General features: G+C 37.8%; 1 protein-coding gene across 1 annotated transcript in view; it reads left to right on the plus strand.

The window, feature by feature from the left end:
• CDH17 (cadherin 17) overlaps positions 1-26,421 on the plus strand; it is a 96,837-nt gene that overhangs the window by 9,426 nt on the left and 60,990 nt on the right. The gene's annotated exons all lie outside the window — the stretch shown is intronic.

Below are 26,421 nucleotides of genomic sequence, written 5' to 3' on the forward strand. Positions count from 1 at the left end.
ACATTTAGGCCAATGTTTCTATGTTAGAGGACAAATACAGTCACTTATGAGCTCTGTGAGCTTGAGAAAGTGACTTGAGCTTTCTGAATCTTATTTTTAATATGTATGCTTTTTGCCACATCCAGCTGTGTGTGGGTCAGGTGTTGGAAAAATTGGTAAGCGACATGCAAAAAAGAACTCAGACCTTTCTTTAATTCCATGCACAAAGGTGAAATAAAAATGGATTAAATACCTCTATATTAGATATGAAACCATCCATTATAGGAAGCTAAAGGCATTCAATGGTGAAACACCACTGGCCAAGTTATTGGAAACAAAGATAAACAAATGGAACTACATAACACTAAGAAGCTTCTGCACCTCAAAGGAAATGGTTATCAGGATATGAAGGCTACCCATAGAGCAGGAGAAACTATTGACCTAATAAGGAGTTAATATATTATATAATAATCATATTATTAATTAATTTCTCAATAATAAATATAACTATATTAATTAACAATATGAAATAATTATCAATATATTTATTATTTTATGATATATTGATTAATAATTAATGTAATATTGTGATATTAATATATTACTATATATTATATAATGTAATATATATTAACTCCTTATTAGGTATATATTATTAGGTATATTATAATATACAAGAACAGGTAGAGCTTAGCAGAAAAAATCTAGTTCTATCCAAAAAATGGGGAGAAGACTCTTTTGCAAAGAAGAAATATAGATGGCCAAGAGCTGGAATGGTGGCACAAGAGGTAAGGTAGGGCATCTGCCTTGCACGCACTAACCTAGGACAGGCTGTGCCTAGATCCCCCAGAATCCCATATGGTCCCCCAAGCCGGGAGCGATTTCTGAGTGCATAGCCAGGAGTAACCCCTGAGTGTTACTGGGTGTAGCCTGAAAACAAAAACAAACAAAAGGAATATAGATGGCAAAAAGGTACATGAAAAATGCTACACATCATTAATCATCAGAAATATGCATATCAAAACAACAATGAGAGATGATATCACACCACAGGGACTGGAACACATCACAAATAACAAAGATCAGGAACAACCAGTGCTGGCACAGATGTGGAGAAAAAGGCACTCTCATTCACTGCTGTTGGGAAACTCAAAATACTAGTAATTGATCTTTTGTGTGATCCAGCAATACCACTTGTAGGAATACCACTTGTAGGAATAAACACTCGGACCCCTAAAATACAATGCAGAAAAGCCCTCTACATTTCTATGTTCATTGTAACACTATTCACAATAACCAGAACCTGGAAGCAACCCAAGAACAGGTAAGTGGATGGTGGTACATCTACACAATGGAATACTACACAGCTGTCCAGAAAACAAAATCATGCAATTTGCTTATACGATGGACATGGAAAGTATTATACTTCGGGAAATGAGTCAGAGGGAGAGAGATAGACATAAAATAATCATATTCATTTCTGATATATAAAAAGAAAAATATTATGGTACTAATAACCAGCAATAATAGATATGAAGGCCAAGAAGATAAATCTGTGTACAAATAGTGGGTGGAGTGCAGTTAGGGCAGAGAAGGAACCACTGTGGTTATGACCACTCTGGACAAGAACTAGGTGTTGAAAGAGATGAAGTGATAGGCAAGATACCACTTTTGTAACACTATTGCAAACCACAGTGTGTCTAAAAGGAGGAAGAGGGAGGAAAGAGGACAGAGAGAGAGGTAAAGAGAGAGAAAGACACAGAGAGGCAGAAGAAAAATGTCTGCCTCAGAGGCATGCAGCATGGAGCAGGGAGGGAAACTGGGGACATTGGTGATGGGAAATGGGCACTGAGGAAGAGTGTTTTACATTGTATGACTGAAACTCAATATTGAACAACTTTGCAATTGTGATCAAAAGAAAACCTCAACTATATTGTGAACAATCTTGTAAACATGGTTTTAAATAATTGTTAAAAAAACCTTATTTTAAAGGCAAGTTGAATTTGCATTTTTGATACTTGCCCTTTATGTGTTCAGAATAATATATGTTCAACAATAACTTTCAAAGAATAGTCAATATTAAAATTTTAAAATTGCTTGAATCAGAGGCTAGAGATATAGCACATGTTTACCTTGCATGCAGATGACCTAGATTTGAACCCCAGCACCATGCTTAGTCTCCCATATATTAGTAGGAGCATTGCTAGAAGTGATCCCTGAGCATAAGCTTAGCACTGCTGGGTAAGTATAACCCCAACCCCTCAAAACTTACTGAGAGCTTGAGTTTCTTTCATGCGCAGAAGTTTTTTGTTTGATACAATCTCATTTGTTTACTTTTAGTTTTGACGTCATTGCCACTTTGGTCATATTGTTGAAGCTTTCTCTTTGGTAACTTTTCTGAAGAGTTCTGCCATCATTTTCTTCCATGTATTTTGTGAATTCTGTCTAATTTTAAGATCTTTAACCCCCTTTAAGTTTACTTTTGTGAAGTATGGCTCTAATTTCAATTTTTGCATATAACAGTTTAAATAGACACAATGAGGTGCAACAAAAAACTAAAAGCAACGTCTTTTTATCTTTTCTTTATAAAACTCAATTTAATGTTATTTTATTGGTTAACAGTACTAATAATAACAATTTCTCATGGACATAATTCCAACACCACGAAGCCATCACCATCTGTGTACCCATTTTCATTTCAGAGGATGCTCATCTATATTCCTCTCATTCTTTCCAACTCAATTGTGTGAATCAGTTTCCCATTATGTGACCTTCACTTTTTAATCAATAATGGAAATGAAAACTGTCCTTTTAAAGAATGTTCCTGTATTTCCCTATAATTACTGCAAAGGGGTTGCTTTTATATTGTTAGACCTACACTACTAGAAATTTTATTTGATTCATATATGATTCTTTTTTTCAGCAAGAGCCCTGCATTTTGTTTTATTAATGATTCTACTAAGAGGCACATAGTGACAAGTTGTCCATTTATTTTGTGGTAACCTATTCAGGACCAGTGTCTAGACTCATGAATTTAGTGAGGGTTTTAAAAAAATGATAATATCCAAGTGGTAACATTTTCACTTCCATTATTAGTTGAAAGTGAAACGTCCTTGTTTCTCTGCACACAGCAAGACAAATATGACCTACAAAACTAAGAGAAGCTCCCACTGCTACTTTACTCAATTTCAATAGAAAGAAGTTCAATGAGTCCAGAGGACTTCTGAAAAGCACTGGACTGCTGAATTAATAGTACATAGGCTTGTGGAATACAATAATAAATAAAAAAATGAGGGCTTAATGTTAGAGAGGTTGCACAAGTTACAATTTTAGTCTAGGCACAAATTCTCCAGAATTTTTTTAAATACTGTTGTATAACAGAGTTGATTGTATGCTAATGTCTCTTCTGGTTGATGACAATAAAGCCATGTTAAAGCCAAGTGAGAGAGGGTGTGGGCATGGTGTGTTCACATCAGCTATGACCTGTGGACCAGAAGCAGAGTGCACAGTGTGACAGAACTTGATTCCTCACATATGACTCCAAATCCTGACTCTGCAACCCGCCAGCTACATAACCTTGATGAACATATGACTTCTTTGAAACTCATTTTCCTTGATTGCATATGGAGTTCTAAGCTTGTCACTTACCTTTTGGACTTGTGCTTTGGATACAGCAAGCTAAAACCCTTTGTCCCTTTCCTGGCCAAGAGGAAACATTAGCTAAGTAGAAATCATCAAAGTAACTGCATAGTTACTTCAGTGGTCAGAATTAAGAGTTAAAGCAAAGTTAGGGTATATCTAGGGGCCGGAGAAATAGCATGGAGGTAAGGCATTTGCCTTGCATGCAGAAGGTCATATGGCATCCCATATGGTCCCCCGAGCCTGCCAGGAGCGATTTCTGAGACTGGAGCTTTAACTCTTAATTCTGATCACTAAAGTATAATGATCAGAATGTCTACAAATTGAAAAATGCACAAGACATCTGTGGGGAGATTTTTGGTTCCACAAAATATACAGTCATTGCTACAGGATTATTATAAACTATCTGGCCAGCTGTGAATAGAAAACAGTCTCCCTGTTCTACTTCCACAAGTCATTGATGAGCAATGCTAGGTCCAAATTATGTTTACTAACAGCTCACCTCCAGGTTTTTACCACCAATGTTTGCATGCAAACTTGAACATTTGTGGCTTCCTTTGTATTTGATTTGGTATATTAACGACACAAGTTTTTAATTTTTTTTTTTTTTTTTTTAGAAAACAATTTTTTTTTATTTATTTATTTTTGATCATAGTGGCTTACATATTGTTGACAATGATATTTTAGGTACATATTTACATAAAATCAGGGGGAATTCCCATCACCAAATTGTCCTCCCTACACCTCCGTTTTTGTCCTACCACCCATATCCTCTTCCCTCACCCCCAGGGTAGCTAGGATGTGTGGTCTCCTCTGTATCTAGCCTACTGCATAGTAGTCTTGCACCTCTTTGGTCCTGGTGTCTCCCTTGTTTCCCCCTCTAATTGGGGGGGCAGGACTAGCTAGTTCAAGTTACGTGGTTTTGTTTAAAGGAGAGAAAAGTAATAAACTGGGGTAAAAGTCTAATACGCCGAAAATAAGTGGAATTCTTCCAGAGGTTTTCAACATCGGTTTGAGAAATGAAGGAGAGAAAAAAGGTGAAACATTCCACCAGTACAAAAAGAAGTGTCAAATATCCCGTGAGGGCTCCAGCAATAAGCACAAGCACCAAAAACAAAACAAAACAAAACAAACAAAAAAAAAAACAAAAAAAATAAAAACCCACAAAAATAAACACAAAACAAGCAAACAAACAAACAAAAAAATGTCATGGTCTTGATATAGGAAACATGGCATAGCATACAAAGGAAGAACAGAAAGGAAGAGAAAGAATAAGTATAACTGGGGACAACTTCAATTATCACACCCAAACAGAGAAATTGACCAAAAATAGATGAGTTTTTAATTTTAGTTTGTTAGCTGCCTTTGTGATACCACAAGATCAGATGAACAGCCTCCTAGAGGCACAGGCCTGACAGTTGAGGCTAATCGCTGTTGGTTTCTGTTAAGTGTGGTTGACAGGCAGATGGAACAAAAGCTCTTATGAAGGGGGGACTAGTGTTGAGAAACATTAGAAAATTAATGAATGTCATGGTGTTTGTGAAATCATCAGGACCACACTTGGTGCTCAACTAACCATGTGTTTCTGTATTAAAACTCAGGGTTTGCTCTATATATTATTATATATTATATATATTGCTATTAATTTTTGAAAATAAATTTTTTTAAATAAAAAAAGAAATTAATGAATGTAAAATGCTGGATTCTTTTCTCCTCAACATCATATTGTCATTTATATCATATACTATTTTGACCCAGCTTTCAGAGTTCCTTCACACAAATCCTAAACCCACTTTTGTTTCTTACTCTTTGATTGGGTCTTTGCAGTTAGGAGCACTAGCAAAGAAGCAGTTAGTGCTGAGGGTGTAATTCCAGATTTCCAAATCCATCTTGGTATAAATACAGAAACCAAAGGGTAGCCCAGGAATTCGGATTCAGATTCCAGTTTACTAGAATCCAAAATCTGTGGATTGAACTGTCTTGAAACATAATAGACTAATTTATTATCAAGGACAGCTAAGGTGGAAATAAAAAGTAAGTTCTCATTGCTTGTGTCAAGCTCAAGACATATCTTTGTCATTGAGACAAAGGCACTGGCTCCCTGGTCCCTTCATACCTTTGCTTTGTGATCCTAAGAGCAAATACAGGGCCCTGGTATTTCAAGGCTAGAGAAGAAAACTACATTTTAGAGTCCTAGATCTCTGCAGACCAATGTTAAATTTCACATGAATGTCAGAAAGTTGATGCTTCAGTATGGGGCAATCATGTGCTATCCTAGAGATAATATGCTATCCTAGAGAGACTATGCTTTCAGTGATTGAGGGGACCCCAAACTTCAGCAAGCTTACTGAGTCTGAGATAATACAGTTATTGCGGGGTCAAGGTGTACCCGGCCTTCCTTCACTCTGACCAATATAGGTTGAGGCTTGGCCTGTCAGGGTTGACCTAGAGTCAAACTAACCACTTCCTTATTGGCCCTGGGAGAGAATGATCTTTCTTAGCTCAGCTGAAAGGGAGATGGGATACAAGTGATCTGGTGTCGCTATTGCTGCAGAACCGGGAGAGCAGGAGGAAATCCAAGACAATCGGCTGAAGGTTTGCTCTATGGGATAAAGTGGTTGGTGTTACCTTTTGGAAGTGGCCATGGCTGAGTCTTTTACTTGAGGCATTATTTCCAGCTAAATAACTCTCAAATGAGGCGGGGGGTGGCAGTTGGTAGGAGTTTTTCTGGAGGGAAGCTTTGATTTAGATGCATCTGTGAGCTGACCGACTTTCTTAGCAGCCACTGGACTTACACCCTTTGTCTGATTTTGTTCATCAGATAGTGCAGGGGACAGGTTCAGCAGGTTGTTTTCTGGGGGTTAGCAAGCTGTAATTGTCAGGCACTTTGATTTTGGTGTTTGGTTTTTAAAAAATAAGATCTGGAGTCAAAACTTACTAATATTTCTATTTCACAGTAGAGGTGTGAAGATTAAATAAGACAATATGCATTAGAAAAGTGCTGAGAAAAAATTAAGTCTTACACCAGTGAAGCTTCTTCTTCTTCTTTTTTTGGGGGGTCTCACCCGGCAGCACTCAGGGGTTATTCCTGGCTCTAAGCTCAGAAATCGCTCCCGGCAGGCTTGGGGACCATATGAAATGCCGGGATTTGAACCACTGACCTTTTGGATGCAAGGCAAATGCTTTACCTCCATGCTATCTCTCGGCCCCCAGTGAAGCTTCTTGATATGTGTGTGCCAGCAATCAAACTCAGGTGTCACATGTAGAAGGCAACTGTTCTGCTGAGGAACTGTAGATTCAGCCTGGAAACAATGGTGATTAATCTCAGTGAATTGTGCATTGGTCTCAAGTTGGACTCAAATATCTTAGGACTCATCAAAGCCACTCAGATCAGAACTCCTATGATTCTATGTGGTCTGGACAGAGAAAACTTGTACTAAAATTTTGTTCATAGGCTCAGGGGAGAGAGTTCAAGTGAAAGAGCATATATCTAGACTGTATAAGGCCCTGAATTTGTTTCTAGGCTCCCCATAGCCCCCCAACAGCCCCATGTGTCATCCTGATTAGTCTGAACACTAAGGGATGAGTAATGGGAGGTCTGTGTCACTGAGTGTAACATCTCAGGCAAACATCCAACCACAGTTAAGTGTAACCTATGTATGCCTATATATGTATGTAAGCAAATACTTATAAATATTTTAAAATGTGGCATTTATAAATATATACACTAAATCATGTATATTTACTTTTTGTTTTGTTGGGTTTTGGGTAGCACCCAGAGGTTCTCAGGGCTTCATCCTGACTCTGTGCTCAGGAATCATTCCTAGTAGGTCTCAAAGAACCATATGTTGTGCCAAGTATCAAACCCAGGCTGGCAACATTTATGGCAAATACCCTACCTGCTGTATTATCTCTCTAGTTCTCATATAGTTATATATGAAAAAATAATCTCTTAGGGGAAATAGAGAGAAGGACTTGGGTAAACTTTTAGTCAAGTCTGGTGTTGCTAATTACTACTGACGTGATTTTATATAAAGTGGTTTCAGATGAGTGGTTCTTAAAAAATTGTTTGCACAATGAAATCATCTGAACAGACTTAAAAATACTAAAGCCACCTCAGAGTTGACTCTGAGATAACTGCCCTGGCTATAGTTTGACCCTCAACCATGTTATTAGGAAAATCAGAAAGACATCAGAAATTTCTAAAGTTCTCTAGGTAATTAATAATTAAGTAAAAAGGAACATTTGAAAGCCTCTCTCTCTCTTAGGCAAGATGCAACCACTTCTGTGTAAATCTACATGCATTTGCTTTGTCTTTTCTAGGAAATAAATTCAGGGAAGGTTCAGGGGAAAAATAAAAGTCCCCCAAAATCTGAACTTTCTGAGTCTCAGGTCAAGCTGGTCAGGTTTAAACTGGAGATTGGTGGTCCCACAGTTTAGTACACATGTTTAGGTAAGCCAGATATAGCCTAGAGACCCTCAGTAGTAAGCCAGAGCATCTCCCTCAAGTTCATATTCTGCTTCCTTGTTACTTCTTCTGCCTTATAGGCTTAGCTAGGAGAATGGAGTGAATAACAAAGGTGAGATTTCAGTTTAGTGTTTTCCATATACTTACCAGAAAATTTCTAGTCAAGATAATATAACTTCTTCAAAAGTGCTGTGTTAGGGTCAGGCTTACTCTTATGTTGAATAATGAGACATAAAAGCAAAAATAAGTGCAGGCACAGGGAACCATATGGGATGCTGGGATTTGAACCACAGTCCATCTTGAATCGGCTGTGTGCAAGGCAAATGCCCTATCCTGTGCTATTTCTCTGCTCCACATATTCTATTTTTTAAGTTAAAGATTTAAGAAAACTTTTATGTGCTTTATTTAAATGTTTTGAAAGAGGAAGCCGAGTCAGTTCTTGATTTCTACTGAGATACTAGGCTTGGTAATGTAGCAAAAAACAAAAGACAAAAGAACAAGTCTTCCATTGAGGGAGAACAGTGAGTCAGGGGGTTTATCTATTGTCTGATTGCCCAAGCTAAAAGTCAAGTCTTAGTGGGCCTAGGATCTCAATGCCATTTTCTCCTTCCTTTGTTCAAAGCAAAGATATTTAATGGAATGCTTTGATTCCTACTTAGAAATAAAATGTAGGTCTCAGGGATGTGACTCAAGTGATAGAGCATATGCCTTGCATATCCAGGTTCTGATTAGGTACCACATGTACCCCAACTTTCTCCTAGCACAATCGAGTGGACTCATGGCTACCCAAGGCATTGCCTGCCTGAGTACTCTTGGCTTTAGTATCACAGGACTACCAGGAGTTGTTGCTCCAATTATAATGAAATTTGACTTATTTTATAGTCTATGTTGTTAATTGTTAGTAACTTAAGGTTTTATTTATTTTTTTGGCTTTTGGGTCACACCCAGCAGCGCTCAGGGGTTCTTCCTGGCTCTATGCTCAGAAATTGCTCCTGACAGGCTCGGGGGACCATATGGGATGCAGGGATTCGAACCACAGTCCTTCAGCATGCAAGGCAAATGCCCTCCTCCATGCTCTTTTAAGTTTGAGTGTATTTAAAATTCTAACTCTTTACTACCATCCCATTTTTATGCTTGGTGTCAAGTTTCACATTAAAAATTTGATGTAGCCCTTAGTGCGCATTAATCATTTTATAAATTTTGTAATTTGGGGCTGGAGCCATGGTGCAGCGGTAGAGTGTTTGCCTTGTACGCGGCTGACCCAGGATGGACTGCAGTTTGATTCCCCCATGTCCCATATGGACTCCCTAACCAGGAGTGATTTCTGAGCACTGAGGCAGGAGAGTCACCAGGTGTGACCCAAACCCCTCCGCCAAATTGTAATTTAACCTTGACACAAGTTTTATAATTACATGATCCAAATTTTCAATGCAAGTTTAATTTTACTAAGGAACATTTTCTTTCATTTACTTTTTAAAAAATATTATATTGTTTGTGAAACCTAGGATGAAACCCAGGATGAAACCCATGCCTTCTATCCCTAAGTTCCATGCCCAGGCCTTCATGGTTTGAGCTTAAAAAGTCCTTTTCAGGGGCAGGAGCAGTGGCACAAGCTGTACAATGTTTGCTTTGCACGCGGCTAACCTAGAACAGACTGTGGTTTGATTTCACTGCATCCCGTATGGTTCCCCAAGCCAGGAGCAATTTCTGAGTAAACAGCCAGGAGTAACCTCTGAGCTTCACTAGGTATGGCCAAGAAAGAAAGAAAGGAAGGAAGGAAGGAAGGAAGGAAGGAAGGAAGGAAGGAAGGAAGGAAGGAAGGAAGGAAGGAAGGAAGGAAGGAAGGAAGGAAGGAAGGAAGGAAGGAAGGGAAGGAAGGAAGGAAGGAAGGAAGGAAGGAAGGAAGGAAGGAAGGAAGGAAGGAAGGAAGGAAGGAAGGAAGGAAGGAAGGAAGGAAGGAAGGAAGGAAGGAAGGAGGAAGGAAGGAAGGAAGGAAGGAAGGAAGAAGGAAGGAAGGAAGAAAGAAAGAAAGAAAGAAAGAAGAAAGAAAGAAAGAAAGAAGAAAGAAAGAAAGGAAGGAAGGAAGGAAGGACGAAAGGAAGGAAGGAAGGACGAAAGGAAGGAAGGACGAAAGAAAGAAAGAAAGAAAGAAAGAAAGAAAGGAAGGAAGGAAGGACGAAAGGAAGGAAGGATGAAAGAAAGAAAGAAAGAAAGAAAGAAGAAAGAAAGAAAGAAAGAAAGAAAGAAAGAAAGAAAGAAAGAAAGAAAGAAAGGAAGGAAGGAAGGAAGGAAGGACGAAAGGAAGGAAGGACGAAAGAAAGAAAAGAAAGAAAGAAAGAAAGAAAGAAAGAAAATAAGAAAAGAAAGAAAGAAAGAAAGAAAAAGAAAGAAAGAAAGAAAGAAAGAAAGAAAGAAAAAGGAAAGAAAGAAAGAAAGGAAAAGAAAGTAAGAAAAGGAAAGAAAGAAAGAAAGAAAGAAGAATAAAGAGAAAGAAAGAAAGAAAGAAGAGAAAGAAAGAAAGAGAAAGGAAGAAAGAAAAAAACAGAAAAGAAAAATAAGAAAAAGAAACAAGAAAGAAGGAAGGAAGGAAAGAAAGAAAGAGAAAGAAAGAAAGAAAGAAAGAAAGAGAGAGAGAAAGGAAAGAAGAAAGAAAGAAAGAGAGAGAGAAAGAAAGAAAGAGAGAGAGAAAGAGAGAAAGAGAGAGAAAGAGAAAGAGAGAGAAAGAGAGAAAGAAAGAGAGAGAGAGAAAGAAAGAAAGAAAGAAAGAAAGAGAAAGAAAGAAAGAAAGAAAGAAAGAAAGAAAGAAAGAAAGAAAGAAAGAAAGAAAGAAAGAAAGAAAAAGTTCTTTTCACATGATCTATAATGACAAATTAGTGTGACAAAGTTTTTCAGCCTTCATTTGTCTCTAAGAGTTTTTTTTTTTTTTTAATCTTCTTTTAAATTCTGAATAGTAGCCTTCTTGGATAGAATGATTTTTGAATGGAATCTTTTCCCTTTCAGCATTTTGAATATGTCCTGGCTTGAAAAATTTATGATGAGATAAATATGCTAATAGACTGTATGTATTGAGTTGTGAAAATATATGCATTTTAACTGATATGTCCATATGCTATACATATTATATCATAGTACTGAAAAAACAGTAATGGCTAAGAGTGAGATCTATTTATACACACACACACACACACACACACACACACACACACACACACACACACACACACAGTCTATTTTATTTGGCGGGGGGTGTTACTACTCCTGGCTCTGTGCTCAGAAATCACTCCTGGCAGGCATGGGGGACCATATGGGATGCTGGAATTCGAACCACCATTCATTCTGGATTAGCTGCGTGCAAGGCAAATGAACTACCGCTGTGCTAACTCTCCAGTTTACACACTCTTTTGTTAAGTTAAAGACTTAAGAAAAAATTTATGTGCTTTATTTAAATGTTTTTAAAGAGAAAGCCAACACCTTTCAGAGCATTGCTATAAGCTACTTGTTATAAGACATAAGAATATAAGAATGCGGGGCCGGGCGGTGGCGCTGGAGGTAAGGTGCCTGCCTTACCTGCGCTAGCCTAGGAGACGGACCGCGGTTCGATCCCCCGGCGTCCCATATGGTCCCCCAAGCCAGGAGCGACTTCTGAGCGCATATAGCCAGGAGTAACCCCTGAGCGTCACCGGGTGTGGCCCAAAAACCAAAAAAAAAAAAAAAAAAAAAAAAAAGAATATAAGAATGCTTATAGCATTGCTATAAGATACTTTGATTTTACAAAGTAAAGCCAGACAAGCAGAAGTTTGATTTTGTCAAACTCAGTAATTTTGTTTAGCTAATGGTAGCGAAGTTCGTGACTTCCTGGCCATGTTTCCCTAAACAAGATGACACTGACTGTGAAACAAAGGAAGCGGGGTCTTCATTAGTTTGCTGGATTCATGAGCATGCTAAACCACTGCACCCAAATGGACAGTTTCACTTTCAGGGTCCCAGACAATAAGGCCTGAAAAAATATCACTATGGTTTCTCAGGGAAACTAAAAAATAGGGATGGGCTTCACCTGTGCTTTCTTTATGTTAGAGATACACCCCTAGAGTCCAATGGAAAACATAACATAGCTTGGAACACCAGAAATGAGTATCAGATGGTGAAGAAAAACACAATGGAGTGTGACACATTGAGCACAAAGGGGACATTACTTCTATTTCCAAAGTGGACTCAGAGACTCTTGAGTGGATGGGAATCAGGAAAAAGTCTAAAAGAGAGACCTTGATTTAATAAACTGATTTCACTATCTTTTATTGTTTTCTATTGTTTAATTAAAGCCATAATATGAGGAGAAGCAATAACTTTTCTTAGGGACACTCGATATTGTGGTCTGATTTGTGCAGAAAATGAGTTGGCTTGTATTATAGGGAAGGGCCTTCTACCAGTCATTTCACACTGACCTTGAAGTCAACTCTTGAATTCACCAGTTGGTTGGAGCTTACTTCTCTATGGTCATGCATTTTGAGTTATTTCCTATGTTGCTCATGGGTGGTTATCAATGAAGGATGACCTTGCTCACACACAGCAGCCAGAATTTTGTCTTCTGTGTCTAAAGTATAACACAAATTTTGCCAGTGAAGTCTTCTGTGCAGATATGAGTCTGTCTTGGTGTTGGAGGGGAAGTTATGAAGCTCAGAGTTTATATCAAGTAGAATACAGATGTTGTCCCAGTTCAACTCCTCTTTGCCTTCTTATTTACTTACTTATATCTCTAAGTCCAGAAAGTTGTTTTGTGGTGCATTCTAATATGAATAGGTCATATTTGATACAAGCCTATTTTTTTTTCTGGAGTGGATGTAATATTACCTTTTATGATACTTGACGGTTTCTGAAACATCAATAAAAAGCGTTTGATGGTTAATGTTTAACAGAGGGTGAAGGTAGAAGACAGGGAAGCAGAACTATTCAGCAGAAGTGTCTTGGGGAGATACTCAGGTCTCTCCAAGAGTCTCACCAGCTGAATGGAAGAAAATAACTTTTAGCGACTACATTTTTATTTACTCACAGAAAGGTAAGGATTATCTTCACCATGCTGGTGATACACTATTTGGGGGAATGTTAATGGTGGAGGAAAGTACTTAAAGAGATGCTAGGCTAATTTATTTCATTGAGGGAGCAATGTAATGTCAGAAAGAAGGAACATTTATTTTTGGTATGACAAGTTTTATTAACAGAACATTATTTGGAGGGGCATGAGTTTATTAGATTATATGTTTATAAATTCATTTGATAAAGAGGTTATGATTGAACCAAACTTGGTAGTGGGGTTCCAGAACAGATTATTTTTTTTGGATGTTTAAATAAGTGCTCCCATACTTTGTGATTAAAATATCCAAGTTCTGAGCCTTAAAATGTTCTGGGCAAGTCTGTAACTTTAAGATTGAGGTGGAAATTTCATTCTCACAAAATGTTTGGTTACAGATATGACCTTCATAAACTAAGCATTTTATTTACCTCTCAGAGGGTAAGGCTGAACTCGGGATTCTAGGGATGATGAGGGACACTGCAGGGAAGGCAATGATGTAAAGAACTCCTTTAGTAGGAATATTGGAGCAAGAATTGGAAACAGAGACTTGGCTTTACAAGTGGGAAAGATCTGGCAGGTGTGAAGGCCAGTTCTGATGTGTTTATTAGTCTCAGTGTGCTAGGGAGTGATCCTTTAGAGGTATCAACTTATTCACTTATTAAAATTTTCAAAGGTCTATTTGTCTGGGAATGTGTGTCTGCTTTTGATGGGAATTCTTGCTGATCAGGATATGCCGAAAGAGTATTGTATCTTCTGGTGTTTTCTTGTCTTTATTTTTCTCCAAAATTTTGATGGCAAGTGAGGAATACTTTGGGAAAAAACATACTACCAAAAGAACAAAAAGAAAGAAAATACTTAACTTAGGTGCCAAAGAAAATGGACAACATTCAACCCGTACCCGGAAACAAAATGGCTTTTACTGAGTGCTGGTTTCATCTTGATTACTGAGTAGATTATTTATGAGCCTTCAGAGTTGAGCAGATGGACTAGACAAGTCCCAGCATTCACCAGTCTCCTGGCACTGAAAAAATTACTAAAATTTACTGAACCTTAATTTTTTCACTTATATATGGGAAATCTTGTCTAATTGGGTGTTGTACAATTAAGTTATGCAAGTACATAAAGATCTCAGTACATTATACTTAGCCTATGCTAATCGGTATTGGCTCTTCTTCCATAAAAAAAGTTTATGCAGTTAACTTATATTCAACTTAAATGTTCCTTTTTATTCTTGTAAAACTGCAGTAACTATATCTTATACATTCTGTTCTAAGGAAATGAGATTCAGCAATAAAATGAAATTATAAAAAAGTAGGTTCTGTTGCTTTTACTACAAGGCACCCAAAGGCCCCTGTAAAGTTCCATATGTTTGCCTTTCAGTGTGGTATGGGTGTGGCACCTTCTGGTTCTTGGTTTTGGGGCCATGCTCAGGGATCTCTCCCAGAAGAACTGGTGGACCATAGGCAATGCTAGAGATTGAATTATGGTCCAACACATGCAAAGCAAGTGTCCTACCTGCTGTACGATCTCTTTGACCACTGGGTGTGACACCTTTTGAAACTTGCTGAGATAATCTTTGTGAAAAATGGTGATTGTTCAAGGTGAAAGCTATATTTTGAGTACTTCTTCCTCTTTACAAAAGGCAAAATATATCTTGCCAACAAGTCAACTTCCTGTGGCAATGTAAAAGGAACTTCCTTCCTTCCTTCCTTCCTTCCTTCCTTCCTTCCTTCCTTCCTTCCTTCCTTCCTTCCTTCCTTCCTTCCCTCCCTCCCTCCCTCCCTCCCTCCTTCCTTCCTTCCTTCCTTCCTTCCTTCCTTCCTTCCTTCCTTCCTTCCTTCCTTCCTTCCTTCCTTCCTTCCTTCCTTCCTTCCTTCCTTCCTTCCTTCCTTCTCCCTCCCTCCTTCCTTCCTTTCTTCCTTCCTTCCCTCCCTCCCTCCTTCCTTCCTTCCATCCTTATTTTCTCCCTCCCTTCCTCCCTCCCTTCCTCCCTCCCTCCCTTCCTTTCTTCCTCCATAATAGATAATGTGTAATACGTAAAATACACTTTGTGAAAAATAAGACGGTTTTATATGAATGGTGACTCATGCCAACTTTTTTTTATGCTGAATCACTGTGTGATGGAAAGTAAAGAAGTTGTCGATGGTCCAGTTTTAAATAGTGTTCCAACACCCATCTCTTCGCCAATGTTCATTTCTTATCACCAATGTTTTCATTTTTTCTCCTTCCCCTACCCCAAACAACCTGCCTCCTTTCTCTCTAGCTTTTCTGCTTCACCTCCACTCATTTTCCCTTTGAGGCACCATAGTTTGCAATATTGTTACTGAGAGGGTATCATGCATGTCGCTTCACTTCCTTTGAGCACCCAGTTCTTGTTCAGAATGATTATTTCCAGTTACCTTTGTCCTAATGGTGCCTTTCCTACCCTATTCTGGACGTCCCCCTCCTACCCCTTGTGTGGTAAGTTTTCTATCACAGACCAGTTTCCCTGGCACTAATTTCTTTTGTCTTTGAGTATTAGTGGCATATTGTGGTTTTTGTTACATATCTCACAAATGAATGTGATGACTATGCTATGTCTGTTCCTCTCCCTCTGAGCTATTTCACTCAGTATAATGCTCTTCAGGTTTAAGCAAATGTCATGACTTGATTTTTTCTGAAAGCTGCATAATATTTCATTGATTTAATCTACTATAATTTTTTCCTTTACTCATCTGTTCTCTAGATCTCCTCTTTAGACCTTGGAAAAATACCCTTATCGTATTGCTTTGTTAGAATGGGGAGGCCAGTTCCTTAGCTCCCTCCAAGGATTTCTGCACTAGAGCTTAGCTAAAAGGCTGAAAAGTAATCTCCTAGGATTTCTGAAATTCAGACTACCCACACAGAGAATTTAATAATGATGTCCTTAGCCAACCTACTGAAGGTATCAGGGTAATACTCTGACCAAGTAGTCATCTGTGCACCCTGTGAAGACCTCTTCCTTTTAGTCTGTTCTGGAAACTTCCCATTCAGTCTGGTTCCTTTTTCTCTTAATGTTGGGCAAGTATAATTAGGAAAACACTAGTTACAAGTGTGCATAAGTCCCATAATACTCTTGTGAACTCATTATTATTTTCTGTTATATAAATACAAGTTATTATATAGGGGCTGGAGGTGTGGCGCAGCAGTAGGGTGTTTGCCTTGCACACGACTGACCCAGGATGGACCTGGGTTCGATCCCTGGCATCGCATATGGTCCCCCAATCCAGGAGCAATTTCTGAGGGCAGATCCAGGAGTAGCCTCTGAGCATCACCAGGTGTGGGTCAAAAATCAAAAAACCAAGTTGTTATATAAATAAGTTATGCTTATGTCTTTAAGTATTCAAGTAAAGTTCAAGTAGATCCTTTGGGGAAGCTATTTTTCAATGAGTCCATTTATCTTAAGAACCAGTTAATAGCCAGGGATTATGCTATTGTATATGTGCATAAAACCTGATCTTCACATATTGAAAGAGAAGCATATCTACTTTTTTTCTTTAGGACCACACCTGGCGTATATAGGCCAACTTATGTTTAGTTTAGCTACATAAATTTTAGGGGTCATTTCAAACAACTCTCAATGAACTGGGTGTAACTCTCAGCAAGACTGTTTTGTTCAGACCTAAGCATAAGGTGACATTGTTGCTTGGGCCTGTGGTATTCAGGGTTCATATGATTCTGGGGCTCAGAGTCAGGCTCCCTCTCCCAGTATCTAACTGACACCCCCACATAATATTCTTGTTTGAATCAATATTTTTGTTTGAATCAATTGACACAATTGAAGACTCAGCATGGGGGGGAAAAGGCTAATTTTAAAACACAGATAGTTAAAAAATCTCTCTCTCTGTCTCTCTCTCTCTCTCTGATTTTGGGCCACACCTGGTGGTGCTCAGGGGTTAATCCTGGCTCTGCACTCAGGAATCACTCCTGGTGGGGACCATATTGGATGTCTGGGATGAACTTGGGTTGGCTGCATGCAAGGCAAGTGTCCTACCCACTGTGCTATTGCTCAGGCTCCCAAAATATGTGTTTCTACATGGAGTTGGTGATATATCTGCTATGGTTCATCCCCTTCCTCTTAATAGCAGCCACCTATTTGTAGCCAGTAAAACTTGATGTGAGGCCTTTCTTTGGTGGGAGGCATTTTCCAGGAAATTATGACACTGTCTTTTGCTGACTGAATGATGGTTGTTCCTTATTTTGTTGTTTTGTTCGATATCTGGGCCACGCCTGGAAATGCTCAGGACTTATTCCTGGATCTGCAATCAGGAATCAATCCTGGCTTAGGGGACCACATAGACTGTGGGAATCAAACTCTGATCATCCATGTGCGAGGCAAGTGACTTACCTGCTGGTCTCTCTCTGACCCCAGAGCAGCATTTCTATATGGCAAAGTTTTTGAGTAAAAAATGATGCCTGTGTGTGTGTGTGTGTGTGTGTGTGTGTGTGTGTGTGTGTGTGTGTGTGTGTAAGGGAATTTATGGCTCCTAATTAGTCTGAAGTAGGAGGCTGTAGCCTGATTTGTTACTAATTTCAATGGCAAATTTTTATTGCAATTTATTATTTATCTTTATTATTATATAATAGTAGTAAAGTATTAGTAAATAGCATCACCTTAACTGGACCTCTCATTTGTCAAACGTACAAATTGGTGAGATCCTCTAGTGATCTCAGAACCTCAAATGATACAACTTGTGCCACAGATTTGTGAGTACATGCAAAACAATGAGCATGATTGTTCAGTGCATTGATGGAGAAGGATGTGAGTAAACTTTGGTCTTTTCAGATCTGACCTTGCTTCATAATGTATGCTGCTCTTAGCAATGCAAAATGTGCAGGAGGACACAGGATATTTGTGTATACATGTGTATATGTAATGCATATATGTGTATTTGTGTATATATATGTATACATGTCTCTGTGTAGATGTGACATAAATGACGCAGGATATTTGGCTCTGTTTGATTATGAATTAATTAACAAATTATAAAATATGAATTCTAACTACATCTTTTCCTGCCCCTATAGTCAAATAAAAATTTACAATTCTCTCCTGCTATTTTAAAATGCATGTTTTAAATTGAATAAAGGGTGAGTTATTTTAATTAGTCCCCCACTTTTTTTTTAACAAAATGAATGACATGTGACAAGTCTCTTTAAGATTTGCTCATCATTTAATACTCTGTCTGTTAAAAATCAATGCTTGTGTTAAGTGACTTTCTGCTCTGTAGATCCGAGCAACAGGTAGTTCCTGTCTCTACTCGCATTAATGGAGAAATAATACAAGTGCCTAGAAATGTCTAGAGGTCCCTTGGAGACAACTGAGCTTAGGAGATCCAGTCAAATTTCATGAAGACCCCTGTGACCACTGCATCTGTGATCATTGGAAAGGTCTGCTTCAGGCCACATAGGCCCTCAGTCAGCAGTGCCTAGCTCAAACAGAGCCAGTGTTCCTTGGTATATTGATTTATTAGGGTTGCTGACACAAAATGTTTCATAGTTCTAGAAGTTGCAAGTCAAAATTCAAGGTGACAGAGTCTTTGAAGGGTCTATGAGCTCCATTAGTTTAGCCTGTCCTTATTGTATGTACATGGTGATTGATCTTCTTTTGCTGGCTTTTCATGTTGTCTTACAGTTATGGGTTCCTATGTCTACACTTATACAATTTTAAGGAAAGTGTTGTTGTTTCAAGTTTGTTTTTGTTTGTTTGTGTGGGCCACCCAGTGGTGCTCAGCTGCACATGGTGTCCCAGCTTGCCAGGGAGGATTTCTGAGTGCAGAGCCAAGAGTGACCCCTGAGCACACCTGCGTGTGGCCCAAAAATCAATCAATTAATCACATTATCAATCAATAATTAATTATATAAAAAGAGGAATCCTTTCAGTATGTAAGAAGGAAGATCTGCCAGACTGTGGGAGATAGGGGTGATTCTTTGATTTTTTTTGCTTGTTTTTTGGGCCACACTCGGTGTTGCTCAGGGGTTACTCCTGGCTCTGTGCTCAGAAAATACTTCTGGAAGGTTCAGGGGACCGTATGGGATGCCAGAATTGAACTTGGGTCAGCCAAGTGCAAGACAAAACCCCTAATCCACTGTGCTATAGCTGTGGTCACCATGTTCTTGGATTCCAAAAACAAGCCAACAAACCACAATGTAAGGAAATAGGTGATATATTTTGTTTGTGTTTTCAGAGAGAGAACAATATACAGATAGGAACATAGGTGTAAAACTAGTGAATTCCTGTGATCAATGGCAAATCTTGTAAGTCTTTGATTCGATCCTCTAGTTTTAAGAAGTAAATTTTAGGACTATGTGCTTCTAAGGGTTTTTATCAGAGATCAATAGGATCATATATAGAGGAGTCTCAACATTGTATGTGGCAAATTGCTTTCATGACGTGTTAGCTGCCTTAGTGTTGTGAACCAGGCTGAACACAAATTCAGAAAATGGAGGGACTTCAGCGTTTTCTGGACTGTGGAACTTTTAGATGAAGGCATTACCCTCAGCTGAAAATGAAGCAGTGCTGATTCTGCCTTCAAGCACTTCAAGCTGGTTCACGCTTCAAGCAAGGGGTGGTGACGTTTTCTTATAAGACTTCTTTGTTACTACTCAAACCTTTGGCCTGTATTGTTGAGGATGTACAGGGCCTCGCAGATAGTTGTCATAGAAACTGTCTGAATTTCGCCTTTGTTCCTGAGAGAAACCCTGAGAAATAGAAAAACCTTCAAACAGATGTTTGAATCGACTATTTTAGGTTAATAACTCATCATTTAAATACATGGAAATCTACACCAACACTTTTTCAAATGGTGTTTGTGAACACATCTGTCAAGTGTGATTTTAGGCAATTTCACTGATAAACTGTGGGTTCTTCTTAGGACCACTAAGATATAGCAAAATGTTTTCATTTGTTGAATATCATCAATGCAGAGGGAAAATGACAGGCAAATCTTGTTTGAAAGGTGAAAGCTTGGGGCCAGCGAGGTGGCGCTAAAGGAAAGGTGTCTGCCTTGCAAGCGCTAGCCAAGGAAGGACTGAGGTTCGATCCCCTGGTGTCCCATAGGGTCCCCCCAAGCCCTTCTGGCATAATCTTAGCATTTGTGTAGTTTGCAGTGAATCATTCAGATAAAGATGTCTGGCTGTTTAATTTGGTTTTGAAAACATTGCTATGAAGATTAATCTTTTGTTAAATAATAATTTAATTTAATTTTTATTTAATTTAATTTTAATTTAAACACAGTGATTACAAACATGATCGTAGTTGGGTTTTATTCATTAAAAAGAACACCCCCCTTCACCAGTGCAACCCTCCCATCACCACTGCCCCATCTCCTTCCTTCTTTTGAGGAGTCTTATAAGAGCCACCAAAATATGGTGATTGTGAAGACACATACGATAATGTTTATAATTCTGAACAAGCAAAATTGGGTGATGGAATACATGTTTTTATTTTAAATATTAAGGTGGAAGATATACCACTGAGGTAAAGTGCATGCCTTGTATAAATGAGGCACAGTTTTGATCTCATACTCCACAAAAACAAGCAAATTTCCTTGCCTAAAAAAATAATAAAGGGTAGGAGAAAATCCAAGGAAAGAATATTATTAATTCATTGAAATCACAATTCTCATGAAAGTGAGCATATCATTCTTCCTGACCAATGAGTAGATGGGTCCTTGAGGGTGGAGACACAAAGATGCAAACTGGTCCATCTAACCTACGGACTTATTTTTCTCTCAGCAGCATCATGTGGTTTTTCCTTGGAGAATTCTGGGAACCTGTAGCATGAGAGTAGAAAGTAATTCCTTCCATTTTTCACTAGAAATGTTCTTGTTAGGGATACAATTAAAAGGAAATAAAGGATAGCTCTATCTTAACTTTTCACTTCTTAGATTCCTTTAAGACAGTCCAGATGGTGGCCTGACTAAATATTTGACTAAAATAAAGCATTTATTTAATTTTAATAATTTACCTTACTTTGATTTTTGTCATTCAGAAAGTTTGCAAGTTTGAAAGGACTTACATCAATCCCTTCTTAACCATTTTACTGAATACAATTCTAATTGTACATTTAAGAAAAAGACAGCCATTTTGTAGACAATCACAATGTATTACCTCAAAGACAGCAGGGTATTGGGTCCTAGTGCCATGATTAAGAAACCACTATCTTGATTATTCTATTTATTATTATTATTATTATTATTATTATTATTATTATTATTATTATTATTTGTGGCACTAAGTATTTTATAATAGTTGGGTACTTTTGGAACAAACTAATAGATGATACATGTGAGGAGAAGTCATAGAAGAATGGGTAATCTCCATTCAGCTTCAATAAAGAGATAAAACTCAAAGCGAGGCCTTGTTTTTGACTCTAGGCTAGGCCTTGGGCTAGGTAGGGACAGTAGAAAGCTCATGGTACAAAGTTCAATTTAGTGAGTAACATTACTGGGTGTGGAATGGGAGTGGGAGATAAGGAGAGAAGAGGCCGTTGGGATTGCCGTTGGAAGGATCTGGAAGACTGAGAAGTTTGAAAAGTTCCCAAATGTGTCATTATTGTCTCTAGCATGACTATCCTTAGGCAAATATTGGTTGATAGCTGATCATGTTCATTTTGCCAGTGAAAAAATAAATCCACAAATGTGAGCTAGAGAGATTGCTGGGTTAGAGTGCATATGATGCATGTGCAGGGCCCTACTTTGATTCAGGCAACTCATACTGTGTACTGCCAAGTGTGACCTCGAAGAAACGAGCCTCTTAAGCACTGCCACAAATGGCTCCCAACAAAACAAAACAAAAAAAATTGGGTACCAATTTGTTAACATATCTATTTCATATTGCAATATTCTAGAACCTGAAATTGTCTGTTTCTATATCCAAATCATACAAACAGCCTAAAGCAGTAGAAAAATGTTTCATTCACATTAGGATTTTATGAGTCAATTCTAAAAGTGATCAAATTAATTCTGTTACAAAATATATTTTAATCACTCATAGAATTTATGAAAGTATCCCCAAAAGTTTTGTTCTAGCTCTTTTTTAAAATGACTGTAGTCTTGAAACAAGTGTTTAAATTGATCTAGCAAGTACATATGTATAAATATGTATATATAATTACACATATATATTATACCTATCTACATATCTGTCTACGTCTGCACTAATATCTACAGTGCATCATAATATTTAAGGAATTGTAGGATAGAGAAAAAAAGTTGAAAGTGATCCTGAACATTGACAGACTTATTTGTAAATGTGAGATTTGACGATATAATTTCCCAGCCTTGCATATTTAGAAAAATTCCTTAGCTGGACTTGCATTTCTCATAGGTGAAACAAGAGTTGTAATTCCTACATCATTAAGTCAGTGAGAGTTCCGGAACACATATTAATTTCTGTGCAATTGTTACGTGTTTTCTATTTGAAGAAACTGAGGCACAATAAGATAAGTAGTACAACATGTTGGCCACAAAGAGTAAAGGCCTTTCCAGAGAAAGCTGTTTTGAGCCCATGTTCTGCCTAGAGTCTATTTTCGCATCATTTTGTTCTCTTTTTTAGGTTTCACCATTCATCAGCCACAAAGTAATATGTGTCTATTTTTATTTTCCACAGTATTTTTGAGGCTAAAATGTAAAGTACCCATCTTTAAATTGTTCAAACTTAAGTTATGTGTAAGGTTTTTTTCACATTTTCAGGGTTTAAATTTTTAACTTGAACAACCACTTTTATGTTGATTATACTAATAACTGTTCAGTGGTAGAAAAGTTTTGATTTTATAAATTACTTAAAAGAATGAGATTTACATAGTTGTCTATAATACATTGTTTCTTCCATTCCATGTTCTAACATCAATCCCATCATTAACGTAAAATTCCCTCCACAAATTGTCCTTGATTTTCCATCTATTCCCAAACCTGCCCCCATGGGCAGGAATGAAATGATATATTTTATATTGATTTGTTTACAGTTAAGTGGTAATAAAATTATTTTTTAAAGTACAGCAAAGAAGACAATAAACCAAGCTCATCCATCACTTCTAGAGATGATAAATTGATTGGAATCGTGCATTGAAATAGTTTCCATTTTTGTTGTTTTTGTTTTAGTAGTGCAAAATTATGCTAGACAATAACTTGGATAGTCTGAAAAACAGACCTAAAATTATCGATGCATCTTTATTTGTTTGTCTTGGGGCCTACTGGAGTTCAGGGGTTACTCCTCACTTTGTGCTCAGAAATCATACCTGGCATGCTTGGGGGACCATATGGGATGCTGGGGAATTGAACCCTGTTCAGTTGCATGCCAAACAAATGCCATATCTACTGTGCTAATGCTCCAGCCCCTAATGATGCATCTTTTAATTGATTTTAGGGGTGAGATATTGAGTCACAACTATTGTGCTCAAGGCAACTTCTGGCTCTGTGTTCAGGTATCATTCCTGAAGGTGCTCTGGGGGACCTTGTGCAGTATCAAGAATTGAACTGGAGTTGGTTGCTTTCAAGGCAAGCACTGTATCCTTGTAGTATCTCTCTGACCCTTCTTAACTGCTTTTAAGGATAGTATTTTGAAATGCGAGGCCAGGAGAGAAAGAGTAAAATTGAACTAAAGAGTGGTTGGAATGATTTACACTGGGGAGTACATATATTTCTTGCACAATTCTGACCTTGGTTCTATCACTGGCATCCCATATGGTCCTCAAACACTGCCAGAAGTAATTTCTGAATGCAGAACCAAGAATAATCCCTGAGAGATGTTGGACGTGTTCCCCATCCACAAAAGAAACAACAACAACAAAAATTGAGAAAAAGCACAGAGTTTGTTTGGATTCTTATTTAGTTGCTTTTGGAGTAATGATTAGTATGATTTTTTTTGACATTATTTGCATGTTAAACAACATTTAGTAGACCAAGAGGTGGCTGGTAAGGTGTTTAAACAAATTCTTGCAAACTTTATTAGATCATTTCTTTTTGAGGAATACCATACACATGTAGGTCTGAGTAAAAACCAGTAAAAATTTCAGCATTAGATATCTTGGCTTTTGTTAAAAGGTGTTTCCTCATTCATAGAAGAGGACAAAAGTTAATCTTATTGCTCATAATTTCAAACCTTCCATGAAGCAGATAATAATAAAAGGAAGCAGTTAAAGAAACAGAACTATCAGGAATGTGTTTGGGAATATTGATCTGTGTGTTGCTTTGGACAAGGTCCAAAACAAGGTCTTAAACTTCTGGAAGATTGGTTTTTTCATTCAGAGAAGAAATTGGTTTTCAAGGATCCCGTTCTACTAAGTTTATAATCAGGTATCATCCAATGATCCTTTTTGTTGTTGTTGTTGAAATACCTACTTTGAGAAAATTGATAACTAATCACTTTATCTCTGGTTCCCTCACAGGTGTTTGAAGAAACAAGAAAAAGAAGAAAATATAACCATGTTTCCAGTTCCATTGCACTTTTTGTGGCTCCTTACATTATATTTGGTAAGGGAAGAGTATGCTTGTCATTTATTTACAAGAATTTTCTTGTCCCATTTCACCCCCAGGGGTCTCAAACTCAATTTACCTGGGGGCCGCAGGAGGCAAAGTCGGGGTGATCCTTGAGTGCAAAGTCAGTAGTAAGCCTTGAACATTGGGAGGTGTGACACAAACAACTAAAACAAAGCAAGACAAAACAAAAAGATTCCTCTAGGGCAGGGCCACAAAATGTTGTACAGAGGGCCTCAAACGGCCTGCGGGCCGCGAGTTCTAGACCCCTGCTACGCTAAGAAGACAGTGGTTATTTACTATCACTTACAAAAGGAAACTATAAAAATGAAATCATTTGTGCAAAAGATAGTTTTCCCAGATAGATATTTTAGATGAAATAGTCACAAATCATCAAGTATGTTCTTTAAAACAGAGGGAGGTATTCTTCCCTTAGCTATTAAAAGTGAGATTTTTAATAAAACCTTCTATGGCCAGAGATATAGAAATGAACCCATGGCACAGAGCCAGGAGTGATCCTTGGGTAATGTTGGTTTTGGCCAAAGCACCTTCCTAACAAGAAAAAACAAACAAACAAACAAACAAACATATGTATTCAGGTCATTCAAATTTAGCTCCTAATGTTTAGGTCAAGGAATCTAGAAATAAAGATATACTATTATATACATAGGCTTTTGCCATTAAAATTGGCACCCCTCTGTCCACTCAACATAAAAATTGCTTATCCGAAACATCAAAGAAAATTATTTTTTTATTTATTTTCTAGGATCTGAAGTTTTGGAATTAAATATCTCTAGTCAATTATTAATTGAACCCTGTTAATGGACTCCTAGAGTTGGTAGAAGGTCCAGTCCTGAACATGAAAATGATAGTGAGCTATTGTCTCATTTACTCAGGAGGAATATACAGGAAAGACACTTTGCTTACAAATTGCCAAAAAGTTTGTTGTGCCATGCAGTAAAATTACCATGAAGTTATAGTTGAAATCTAAATTCCTTTCTTCTGGGATTCTATTTAAATTGCACAATTTAAAGTCTTGGGAGGTTCCAAGAGCCAAAAAGAATTTGAACATTTTACAGAATAAACTTTTTTTGTGGGTAGGGAGTAGGAGGTAGGGAAGGGAATGGTATGTTTGTGTCTTCTGAGCAATGCTCTTCCTCATAGACTTCTTCATAGGCTTCACCAAAGGCTTCCTCATAGACTTCTACAGAGCTTGTTTGTATGATTACTTAAGATTACCTAAGATTACCTAACGTCCCCACTTGGTCTTTCTCCTCTTTCTACCCTCTCCAATGCACTTTCCTATCTGCATGGCCATAGATTCATGGTAAAACCAGTTCAAGGTTAAAACTTGGCAATTCCACTTACAAGTGATAGGAATTTGGTTGAGTTACTAAAGCTTTAAACCTCATTGTCCTGCGAGGTAAAATGGATCTGATGTACTACTAGCCTGTGGGTGTTGTAGTAATAAAATGAGGTAATGCATCTGTAAGCTCCTGAATCAGTGTCTGACAGACTTACAACTAATCAATATCAGCTCTTTTATTATATTTTATTACACCTTTTATTATATTTAAAATATATTTTAAAAATATGTAGTATCTATATTATATGGACCTGAACTCCACAACAATAGGACTACATTTTTGTTATCTTTGCAGCTTCAGTACAGATCATAGATCCAGGCACAGGATAGAAAGTAGAAAATATTTTGTTAGGGGCCTCGTTTGCATCTATTATATATATATTTGACTCTTAATAAAAGATGGGAA

This window comes from Suncus etruscus, chromosome 10 (genome assembly GCF_024139225.1).
Source record: "Suncus etruscus isolate mSunEtr1 chromosome 10, mSunEtr1.pri.cur, whole genome shotgun sequence".
Classification (NCBI taxonomy): domain Eukaryota; kingdom Metazoa; phylum Chordata; class Mammalia; order Eulipotyphla; family Soricidae; genus Suncus; species Suncus etruscus.